Source organism: Oryctolagus cuniculus, chromosome 13, assembly GCF_964237555.1.
Source record: "Oryctolagus cuniculus chromosome 13, mOryCun1.1, whole genome shotgun sequence".
Classification (NCBI taxonomy): domain Eukaryota; kingdom Metazoa; phylum Chordata; class Mammalia; order Lagomorpha; family Leporidae; genus Oryctolagus; species Oryctolagus cuniculus.
The window spans coordinates 102120054-102131712 of NC_091444.1; the positions used below are offsets into that span (position 1 = coordinate 102120054).

The following is an 11659-nucleotide window of genomic DNA, read 5'->3' on the forward strand; positions in this document are numbered from 1 at the left end:
GTTATTAAGGAATTAGTGTAAATGTTTTCGGTGTGGTAATAGCATTGAGATTGCGTGTTGTTTTTAAAGACATCTTCTTTTAAATAAATCCTGCTGGGATGCACAGGTGAAATGATACAACGTCTGTGATTTGTTTCAAAATAATCAGTAGAGGGGAGCAAGTGCAGATGAAACGCGAGCAATTCTGAGTTCAGACTCGAATCTGGCTGCTGTGTAGATGGGGCTTCCGACACGCTTCTCTCCACATCTGTCTACGCTTGCAGGGTTTTGTATTAAGAAATTTGAGAAGATCAAGCTCTAAGTATGTGGTTTAAAGCTGGAAGTTAACCCAGAAAAACCCAGCAACATAACAGAATTCAGAAGTTAGGGGCAGAGAGCTGGTGGAGTTGATGGCTTGCACACTGCCCCTTCCTTCTGAGAGAAGACATCCCAGGCTCTGCTGACGGCGGGGAAGTTCAAGACACAGGTCAAGCACAAGGGAGATAGGCACTAGAAACGTTTTATTTATTGAAGGGAGGGGAGGAGGACAAAGGAGGCCTTCCCTTCCTGTATTATTTTATTTTGTATTGTGTGATGCTTTTAACGTACCCATATATTGATCTTATTATGGTAAAATACATACAATGTAGCATGTACCACTGCAACCATTTTTAAGCATACAATTCACACGTTCAAGTGTACAATTCGGTGGCATTACCTAACTCGCGTCTCCTCATCTACCATTCATTTCCAAAATTTTTTCATTAACATTCAGACAGAACCCCGTTTAACAGTCACTCCCCATTTCCTTGCCTGCACAGCCCCTACCACCCACTGCTCTGCTTCCTGTCTCTATCAGTTTGCCTCTTCCAAGGACCTCGCATATGTGGGATCATACAACGCTTGTGCATTGGTGTCTGGGTTACTTCAGTTAACATAATGTTTTCAGGGTTCATCCATGTCATATCACATGTCAGAATTTCATTTCCTTTGCATTGCAATAAAGCATACACAGCACAGGATTCCAATTCGCCATTTTACGCATTTGACAGTATACAAGTTCTGTGCCATAAATAGGCTTAACTGCTGTGCAACCATCACCACCATCCGTCTCTAAACCTTTTCCTGTTAAATGGAAACTACGTACCCATGAAACAATAGCTCCCCATGGCCCTCTCCTCTCAGCCCCTGGCATCCACCATTCCACTTTCTCCACCACCCCAGGGGGCTCCTGTAAGTGGAATCTTACAGTATTTGTCCTTTTGTGGTTGGCTGGCTGTTTTCGAGGTCCATTCACGTTGTAACGTGCATCAGAATTCCCTTTCTTTTTAGGGCTGCTTGATTTGGTGCACCCACTCGAAGGCTAAGTCCTTTTACTTGATTTGGTGCACCCACTCGAAGGCTAAGTCCTTTTACTTGATTTGGTGCACCCACTCGAAGGCTAATCTCTTCCAGACACACCTTCACAGACTCACCCAGAAGTGATGTTTAATCATATATCTGGGCAGCCCGTGGCTCAGTCAAGCTGACACATAACATTAACTGTCTTATAAGTCCAGTCCTTGTCCACTTGGCAGCTATGTACATCTTGAACCACATTGAATCTCCAAATAAACAATAACAAGCTCATAATTCTGCCTGTGATGATACAATTACCCTGAGTACAACCAAAAATGCTCTAATCCTCACACAGGGGAGGCAGTAAAATCCTTGAGTGACATTTGCTCTTCTCCTTGAAACCTCCTAACTTAAACATTATGATGAAAAATTAGCAAGAATTCAATACTGAACATAAAACCCACAAGCTAGCTTATGTTATATGATAAGGTAAGAAGGATGTGAAGAAAGATATATCCATGCATGTATACACACACACACACACACATAATTATATTCACAAAGACAGGGGGACTAGCCATGGGGGTCACAGGGCTTGTTTCTGTAACTGAGCACATGGCCACAGCTGGTATTTATAACTGCCTTCTCCACTTCCCACTCCCGTTGCTCTCAGCGAGCACCGCAGTTGGTCATGGCTATTGGAGGGATCCACGCCTTCATTCCTGAAGTTTCTGTGCCCTTGGTAGTTAGAAGTCCTGCCTGGGCTGCGTTGTTAAAGTTTTCCATTGACGTTAATCCCGAGGCATGGCAATAAGTAAAATGTCAGTCTTAACTTTCAGGTCAATAGAATCATTGTTGAGTCTCCCAGGGGCAGTATGGAACGAAGACCTCTAGGCCAGCAAAGTTGTAGGGAGAGGAAGCAAACGCTTTGCTAGTGTCACGAGGAGTACACGAGTGGTGCCACTCCCGTTTCCACCCCTTGACTCCTAGACCTATGAATCCTGGCCATGGGAGAAGCAGTCTCACATACTGGGCTGATTCAGACCACACCCAGCCATCTGGAAACCCCGCCCTAGTCCTGCAAGGTACTGCCACGTAGTTGACACTATAACTGAGTCTTTCAAAGGCCATTCCGCTGCTCTACAAAACCAGCTGGATATTGGGGAACATCGTAAGACCAGTAAATTCCATCAGCTTGGATGCTCTGCAACTCTTCCTTTGCTGTAAAGTAAGCTCCTTGATAGAAGCAATGTTGCATGGAATGCCGCAGTGGTGGGTAAGCCATCCTCTAAGTCCACGGATGGTAGCTTCTGCAGAAGTATGTGCTCAAGGAAGGCACACCTGTTTGCAGAATAAGTGTCTCTTCCAATAAGAACAAAGCACTTCCTCTTTCATGATATATGTGACCCAATGGAATCAGCTCACCACCAGCTAGCCGCTGATCACCCCCCAAGGAACCATCCCATATTGGAGAAGCAGCAGTGGCTGTAGCCAGGCCATCCCTGCTGAGTGGAAGTCCGTTAGCTGGGCCCATGCACAATCTCCATCCATGCCACCATGTCCACTTTCTTCATGGGCCCATTGAGCAATGGCAGGAGTAGCTGGGGAAGGAGGCACTCACACAGGACACCAGTATCTTCATGAGTTTATTCCATCCACAAGATTTATCCATACAGATCCTCCATGGTCTCCATGACCTCCTTCATGGTCCAGTCGCTGGCACGTTCTACGCAGGCTTTGTAGGTATCTGTGAAGCAGCCCCTGCAGCATTAGGGACCAATCCCTTTCTTCCATAGCAGGGATGACATCCCTCCATTTCCCTGATGGAGCCGTGCTGTGTCTAGACCCCAGATCTCAAGTTAAGGACACATCATATCACAAAGCATCAGCTGGGGACCAGGTGAGGGCTTCACGGTCTCCAGCCAATGGTACTGTGATCCTCCTGACCACAAAGAAGGAGTCGCCCAGAAGGCTCTACTACAGGCTCTGGTTGCCACTTCTTCCCTAACCAGCTCCTGACTTTAGCAGAAGGGACCTGCCAGGACTTCGCACCTCCACCCTCCTTACAACCCAATTTGGGCTTAGCTTTCAGTGTCTCCCACTGTCAAGGATACGAGGGGCCCTTTAGATCCTTCTCATGGTGCCAGAATTGACAGTCACCTGACTTGAGCTTATTATTTTCTTTACCCTGGATCTCTCTTACCCTATATCTCCAAATCACCAGAGCTATTGCATGCATGGTACCCCAGCCCCTTATTCCTGTAGCTTCTCCCCACCCCCAGCAGTCAGAGACCTTTGCAATGTTGGAAATCACCACTGTTGGCTGGCAATGATGCAACTCCAGAAGCCAATCATCGGCATCTGCTCCCAAGGCCTCTTGTGGCCCCAGTGGCATTAGGCAGATCCCTGCATAAGCAGGTGCAGAGACAAAGGTATGGATGCAAGTGGCTTGTTTGGCAGGTAGTCCCAAAAGCATTGCCATGGGGTTAGGAAGTGAGATGGGGAAGGAAAGGAAGGACCTAAAGGAGGGTACCTGGCATTTTGTCATTTTGGCAACTTGGGCGCCATCTTTGATTCCTGGGAGACACTGTTGAACATGTTGAAGTTCACTGAGTCACGTTGAACATGACTCAGGGGTGAAGAGGCCAGGGCATCTCTCCTCCAACTTCACTTGCCCCTGGGGAGCATCACCCTGCCTGCCCCATGAGCAGCTGAGAGGAAGTACTGAGGCCAAAGGTGGCAGGGACTGGTAGCAGGTGCTGTGAGTGCACTGGATGCCACCAGTGCTGAAGGTTTGGGCAGATCAGTGACAGCACTGGCTGCACTAAACAGGCATACCTCAGCCTGGACAGAAGTACATCAGCAACCCAACATGTGCCGGGCACGAGAGTGAAGGTCATTTCCTGAAGGCTGCACGTGGTCACATAGCCTCAACGGAGATGCGGGCCAGGGCAGGTCAATGCAGAGGAGTAGCCATGCTGAAAATGAAATGCAAAGCAGTCTCGCAAGCTAAGGGGGCCACAGTGGTGCCCCGATAACCTGACTTTCATATGCGTGAAGCAGAGTGCACAGTGGTGCCCCGATAACCTGACTTTCATATGCGTGAAGCAGAGTGCCCTAAAGAAAGCAGAAGTCCTCAAACGTGCCTTATCCATCTCTAGCACTGTCAAGGACCAGCCTTGGCTGGAAGATGGTCAAGCTGATCATGACTTTGCATGAGCAGGCTCCACATTTCATCCCATCAGCTGAGCCCAGGGCTTCAAGAGGTCTCATTAGAAAAGAAATCAATTTGCACATAACAAAAGCCAGTTGTCATCCCCACACAGCATCAAAACAAGCGTTTCAACCAATTCACTAAAAAAAACTCAGCTGGCTCAGTAGGAAAATCAGTCAATGAAAACGATAGTTTAAGTCTCTGCACAATATGAGAAGCAGCCTGATTGTGCCTCCGGAGAGGATATTTCACTCTTCAACCAGCTACACTGCTGTTGGCTGGCCCAAGCAAGGTTGGCATGAACTCAGGGCCACCGCCCAGCCCAGGAGCTGCTGCAGGAAGACATGGCTTCAGCTTGGAATAAGCCAATTGTAAATCATTGCTAGGCACCCACAGGACTGAGAGCCAGGGAGAGAGAGCCCTGGGTGGTGGCGCTGTATGGTCAGCTCCTGTCTTTGATCCTGAAGATGCAGCACTGGAAAGTTATGGATCTGTAATATGGCTCCCTAAGGAGACGTGACTCATCCCTGACTCAGCCACGGAAGCACTGGCAGCAGGGGCCAACATAATCCATGAGGCCCAGCACAAAAGAAAAGTACGAAGCCCCTTCCTCAAGGACATGATTGAGCATTCCAAGATGGTCACAAATGGGGCTGTTGCTGTGGCATAGTGGATAAAGCTGCCACCTGTAGCACAGGCATCCCATGCGGGCGCTGGTTCCAGTCCCTGCTGCTCCACTTCTGATCCAGTTCCCTGCTAATGCACCTGGGAAAGCAGCAGAAGGTACTTGGGCCCTTGCACCCACATGGGAGAACCAGATGGAGTTCCAGTCACCTGGCTGTGACCTGGACCAACCCTGGCCATTTGGGGAGAGAACCAGCATATAGAAGATCTCTCTCTCTCTCTCTCTCTCTCTCTCTGTAACTCTGCCTTTTAGATAAATAAAAATCTAAAAATGGTGACAGCAGGGCACTAGACCAAGCGGGGTCCTTGGATGAAGGCATGGGTCACACCCCAGGAAGCTGGCCTTAGTACCAGACAGCAAGGGGGGATGCTGAGAGTGGGGCGGAGAGTAGCAGCCACAGGTTTGGTCCTCACCCTGCCACACGTTTGCTGGGCTGCTATTGATTATCACTTAGCTTCTTTGGGCCAGGTTCCCACAACTCAAAAGCCTAAGACAGGACAAGAGCAGAGGAAAATTTAAGACTTAATATCTAGTCGGCTCTTGATAAGCTTGGTCTTTTGAAAACAATGTTTCAATAACTATATGTCCTGAGCCCTGAGAAAGCTTCATTTCAATGGACATCTATGACTTACCAGCAGCCTGCCTCATCGTCTGGAGATGATGGTGATGAGGGATGTTCCCTCCCCTGGGGAACCCACACTCTCCACAGCCCTCCTTCCAGAACGGGGTGACGATGTTTGCAAGCAAAGTGTATCTGTCAAAGGGACTTTTCCCAGGGGTCACCTGCAACATGATTCTTAAAAAAAAAAAAAGTATTTATTTGAAAGGCAGAATTACAGAGGGAGAGGGGGAGACAGAGATCTTCCATCTGCTGGTTCACTCTCCCAAATGGCTGCAATGGCCAGGGCTGGGCCAGGCCAAAGCCAAAAGCTTCAACCAGGTGCCCACATGGGGTGCTGGCATTGCAGGCTCAGGCTTATCCCTCTATACCACTCCTCCAGCTGTTGCAATACTGTTCTAACCTCGCAGTCTGCCGTCTTCTGGAATTCCTTCAGGAGCAGAGTTCAGGCACCCAGAAGGGCAATCCCACTGCCCGGTGGTCGCCCTGTCACTGTACCACTTCCTGGACTCCCTCGCCTGACTATCTGCCTTGTTTGATACTTTTAATTCAGTGTGATTGGGGGCATCTCAAATATCTAAACCCAGCCTCAGAGGATCTTTTAAAGCATAAAATTTGTTTACTGCTTCATGTTTTGTGTTGTATTTTTTTTTTAAAGATTGATATATTTATTTAAAAGCGAGAGAGAGAGAAAGAGGGAGGGAGGGAAAGAGGAGAGAGATTTTCCATCTTCTGATTCACTCCCTAAATGGCTGCAACAGCCAGCTCTGGGCCAAATCGAAGCCTGCAGCCAGGAACTCCATGCTGGTCTCCCACACATGCGGCAGGGGCCCAAGTACATGTGCCATCATCTGCTGCCTTCCCAGGAGCATTCGCAGGACACCAGATCAGAAGCGGAGCAGCTAGGACTCTGACAGGCACTCTGATGTGCATACTGGTGTTGCGAACGGTGGCTTACTGTGCTGCACCACAACGCCAGCCCCTCCTATTACAAATATTGCATGCACTCCCTTTGGTTTTCAGAAAACACAAATATTATTGTTCATCATTGTTCTATACATACGGTTTTGTCTCTAGTGAAAATAGCCAAAAGCACTTTCAATTAGCCCTGGAATTAATACTAAAAAATATACCACAATTTTTTTTTTTTTTTTTTTGGAAAAACGGCAACATCCTAAGACCTACGTCTACCATGTCTTCAATGTGGTCAATTAAAAGCAAAAACACTCACATTGCTGTCTGGCTAAAATAATTACATCATTTTAGTTACGCTCACACATCAGCAGTCTGGTAAGTACAGGCAGTTATAAAATACATTAGAATAGCTTTGCAGAATCCTAGGAGTCTTCCTTCAAGAAGAAATGCAATGTGTTCTATAAAACTTGGGTGGACAGGATTAGAGCAAGATAGCGTAGCCATTCCCCAGCCATGCCTCACCCACGGGCCCTGTTCCTTGGAACTCCAGAACCCTTCACATAACAGAGAATCATTAGAGAATTGGAGCAAGCTAAGGATTAGTCATCAAGCATTCTATCTGTGGCTTTTTGATTCACGGAGGAAAAAAGGTAGACAGTCAAGTTGGAGGAACACGAATTAGTTGATGGAAAGCAATGCGACCCATTAAGGTAAGATTAATCATGTTTGGGGGATTAATCATATTTCCATCCCCAGAGCACAAACAGTATGGATGGATTCTGTTCAAAAGTGCACGCAAGTCTTTCTGCCGGAGCTGACAGCTCTCCGCAGCAAGCAAGCATGGTTCACATTAGAAACAGCGGCGCACAGCGCGCGGTGATGTGTGCAGAGAAAAACAATTGCCTGTTTTCCGCCTAACTCTCCTAAGTGGTTCTGAGTGGTTCCTTTGGGTGGTGTCTCCTTTTATTTCAGTGAGGCTGCAAGGAGTGGGAGAGGCTCGGGTTCACCCAGGGCCCGACCAACGCCCCCCACCCAGGTGACCAGGCGTCTGAGTCCTGGGGAGGTGGGGTCCTTACCTGACTGTGGCGGAGACAGAGGCATTTCACGTAGCCTGGGAGGAGAAAGCAAGCCCCGACGAGCCTTAAGCATCACAGACAAGGGGTGAGAAGGAGTAAATGAGTTGGGAAGGTGTCCTGGTTGGGTTGGAGTGGGCAGTGGGGCAGGAGAGTTTTGTGCCTAGAACTTGACCCAGGAGCAAACGTTTTGGCTGATGGATTTGCCTGCAAGGGGGGAGACCCATGGGCTGGCCAGACCCCAGAAGATAAATGGTTATTGGGCATCTTCCGTTCAGCCTTCTCGAGAGCCTGCCCCGTGAGCTGGGACCTCCTGCTGCCGGTTGCATTTTGGGGAGTAGAGAGCAGCCCTGTGGGGGCACAGTCTCCACACCTCAGCCCGGAGACCCTGTCCCACAGTCCAGCAGCACCAGTGCGCTGGCCTGGAACAGATCTGCAGCCGGGCTGGCCTCCAGCTTCTCACTGCGCATGCACAAAGCCCCACCCCAACCCCTACAGACGCATGGGAGGCGTGCACAGCCCCAGACCTGGCAGCGGCTACTAATGCCCTTGCTGTGTTTTCTTTTTCCTTTAGCTCCGCGGCCACCTCCCTCGTGGACATTACCTGTTCCCAGAGGTACGCGCTTCCCAGAAGACTCTGCCCAGCAAGCAGCCGTGGTATTTCCTCTGAGCACATGGGTTTTACTACTCTCTTCCTGCTACACGGATCTTGAATACATTTATGTGGTTCTTGTAAACGCTGAAGATAAGGCATGGAATGCGGCTCCGATCCCCTCCCTCCCTTCCTCCAATTTTTGTTCTCTTAATACAGGAATAGGCCAGACCCCACCCATTATAACGGAATGCACTCCCATCAGAATCGGAAAGAAAATCCAAACCATCCTGCCAGGGCCCTTGGAAATCCAGACTTTGCCACAGGGCGTGCAGAGTGTTCTGCGTTCTACTTTTAGGTGGGGGAAAAAAAAATAGAAGGCATCAGGAAAAACAGTTCAACAAAACATTTATTTCTGGTCAGAGAATTTAAAAAAGAAAACATTTTTAGCAGCTTTTGGGCGTCAGGTAACATTGTAAATTTATGCTTTGCATCTCCCCACTGTCCAAGCCTTGAAGTTACTGATGGATTTTTTTTTTCTTTCCATAACAAAGACAGGGCTTCAGTGAGAACCAGAGTAAATGTGTCCAAGAAGAAATGGGACGAACACAGAATGGTGGGCGCAGGTGTCGACCCAGGGCAGGAGGGGCAGGGCTCGGCCATGGGGAGACTTCCCTGGGAGAAACCAGGAGGCTTTTGAGTGAGGAAGTGGCAGGGGCGTGGAATGCGGAGAGCAAGGAAGGCAAAGCCAGCGCCTGCCCAGGAACCAGAGCCCCCCCCCCCCAGCAGCAGGTGCCATCTCAGGTGCGTGGGGCCACAAAATTCAGGAGACTGAAACACACGTACAGATGGAAGCACAGACACACACGCACGTACATGTAAAAACATACATATGTATGTGCAGACACATGGATACACAGGCACAGGTGAAAACACATGCACACATGTGTGTGCACAGACACATGCACACTCATGAAACCCATGTGTGCACACATGTGCATACACATGTATATTGCCTACATATACACCAGGAGATTTTGAAAAGTCCACAGAGGGGCGGGCGTCTGCGCAGGCAGTTAAGACGCCTGCATCCCATATCAGTTCTAGCTTCCGGCCATGGGGGACAGCAGAGGTGGCTCCAGTTGGGTCCCTGCCACCAGTGTGGGAAGCCCGGATTGCCTTCCTGCCTCACAGCTTTGGCCTGGTTCAGCCCCGGCAATCACCAGTATAAGCCAGCAGATCAGCTCGCTCGCTCGCTCGCTCGCTCTCTCTCTCTGCCTTTAAAATAAATATAAATAAAAAAATATTTTTTAGTTCATGGAAAGTGAAATAAAAGATAAGTTGATTTTGGTGCAAAAACTTTCGAAATCCTTGCATAATGTTTTTCATAATATGCACGTTTTATGAATTTCATGAAGACTCTGTATGTGTGTGTGTGTGTAAAGAGATTGAGATCACAACCAATTCCTGAGCCTGGTGACCTTCCAAACAGAAGTGCTAAAGGAGGAGATCCCACAAATAGCGGAAAAACACTCCTTGTGAACACATATAGAATAATAATAATAATAATAGAAGCCACCCACCTCAAGATTAATTTACAACATGGACCTTAAGTTCCTGAATAGGGGCCAGCACTGTGGCACAGCTGGTAAAGCTGCCACCTGCAGTGTGGGCATCCCATACAGGTGCTGGTTTGAGTCTCGGCTGCTCCACTTCCTATCCAGCTCTCTGCTATAGCCTAGGAAAGCAGTAGAAGATGACCCAAATCTTTGAGCCCCTGCACCTGTGTAGGAGACCTGGAAGAAACTCCTGGCTCCTGGCTTTGGATCGACACAGCTCTCCGGCCATTGCAGCCATCATGGAATTGAACTAGTGGATGGAAGTTCTCGCTCTCTCTCTCTGCCTCTCCTTCTCTCTTTGTGTAACTCTGACTTTCAAATTGTGGTGGAATGAGAAGGCCATGCCAAGATGGCCACTGCAACAGAGCCTGCTTGGCAATAGGCTGTGATTGGATGGCTTAGGAAACCATATAGCAACGGAGCCTGCCTGGCAACAGGCTGTGATTGGTTAGGGCATAAACTGCCCCTTGACCGGATTGGCTGCCTTGGCTATATAAGCTGCTTTACCAACTGAAATAAACGAGTCTTCGGGCTGCTTGCCTCTGGCCTGCTTTCACCCAACTCCTGGTGTCTGTGCCTCTTGCCCCCACCGCACTCCTCCTCTCAGAACAAATCCACAGCAACATCAAATAAATAAATAAATCAAAAAAAGAAAGAAAATTGGTATGCTAAATGAAAATATCAAGTATTCATTTAAAAAAGTTCCTGAAAACACAAGGGAACACTTAACCAGCATTTAAGACACTCAAGTCCCACACCAGAGCACTTGTGCCAACAGCTGTTCCTGACTCCAACTTCCTCCCTGGGAGGCAGCACGTGACGGCGCAAGGGCTTGGACCCCTGCCGCTCATGTAAGAGACCTGGGTGGTGCTCCTGGCTCCTGGCCCCCAGCTTGACCCAGCCCTGGGTGTTGTTGGCATTTGGGGCATGAACCAGCAGATACAAACTCGCTCACTAGCTCACTCACTCTCTCTATTTTCTGCCTCTCAAATAAATATTTTTTTAAAATACTAAGGGATAAAGAAAGAAGAAAAGACTATTTTTAAAGATTTATTTGTCTATTTGAAAGGCATAGTTGCAGAGAGGCAGAGGCATACAGAGAGAGAGAAAGAGGTCTTCCATCCACTCGTTCACTCCCCACATGGCTGTCACAGCCAGAGCTGTGCTGATCCAAAGCCAGGTGCCAGGAACTTCTTCCAGGTCTCCCATGTGGGTGCCGGGGCTCAAGGCCTTGGGCCATCTTATATTGCTTTCCCAGGCCATAGCAGAGAGCTGGATTGGAAGTGGAGCAGCTGGGACTCGAACCTGTGCCCATACGAGATGCCGGCACTGCAAGCGGCAGCTTTACTGGCTATGCCACAGTGTCAGTTCCATTTTTTTTTTAAAGATTTATTAAGAAAAGATTATCATGAAATGAATCAATTGAAACTCTTGGGAAAGGGGACTCTATCAGCTGAGTACATACCCAGCACTGCTCTCCCACACGGAGCAGCCATGGAGGACCCGGGGGAAAGTCCATGATCAGAATGTAGGAAAAAGATCTGTGGCCAACAAAGGCAGTCTTGAATGTGTGTGTGTGTGTGTGTGTGTGTGCAAGATGACATGTGGGGAGCAGAAGAGGAGAG

General features: G+C 48.5%; 1 long non-coding RNA gene across 2 annotated transcripts; it reads right to left on the reverse strand.

Moving 5' to 3' along the window:
- Positions 1-483: 483 nt before the first annotated feature.
- Positions 484-8384, reverse strand: LOC103350870 (uncharacterized). 2 transcript variants are annotated; one of them, XR_001794838.3, is made up of 3 exons: positions 7827-8252; positions 5849-6012; positions 484-3064 (listed from the first exon to the last, which is right to left on the reverse strand). It is a non-coding gene; the product is annotated as an uncharacterized lncRNA (long non-coding RNA). The 2 variants fall into 2 exon arrangements; XR_011381728.1 differs by lacking the exon at positions 5849-6012 and having other exon boundaries at positions 7827-8384.
- Positions 8385-11659: the final 3275 nt, after the last annotated feature.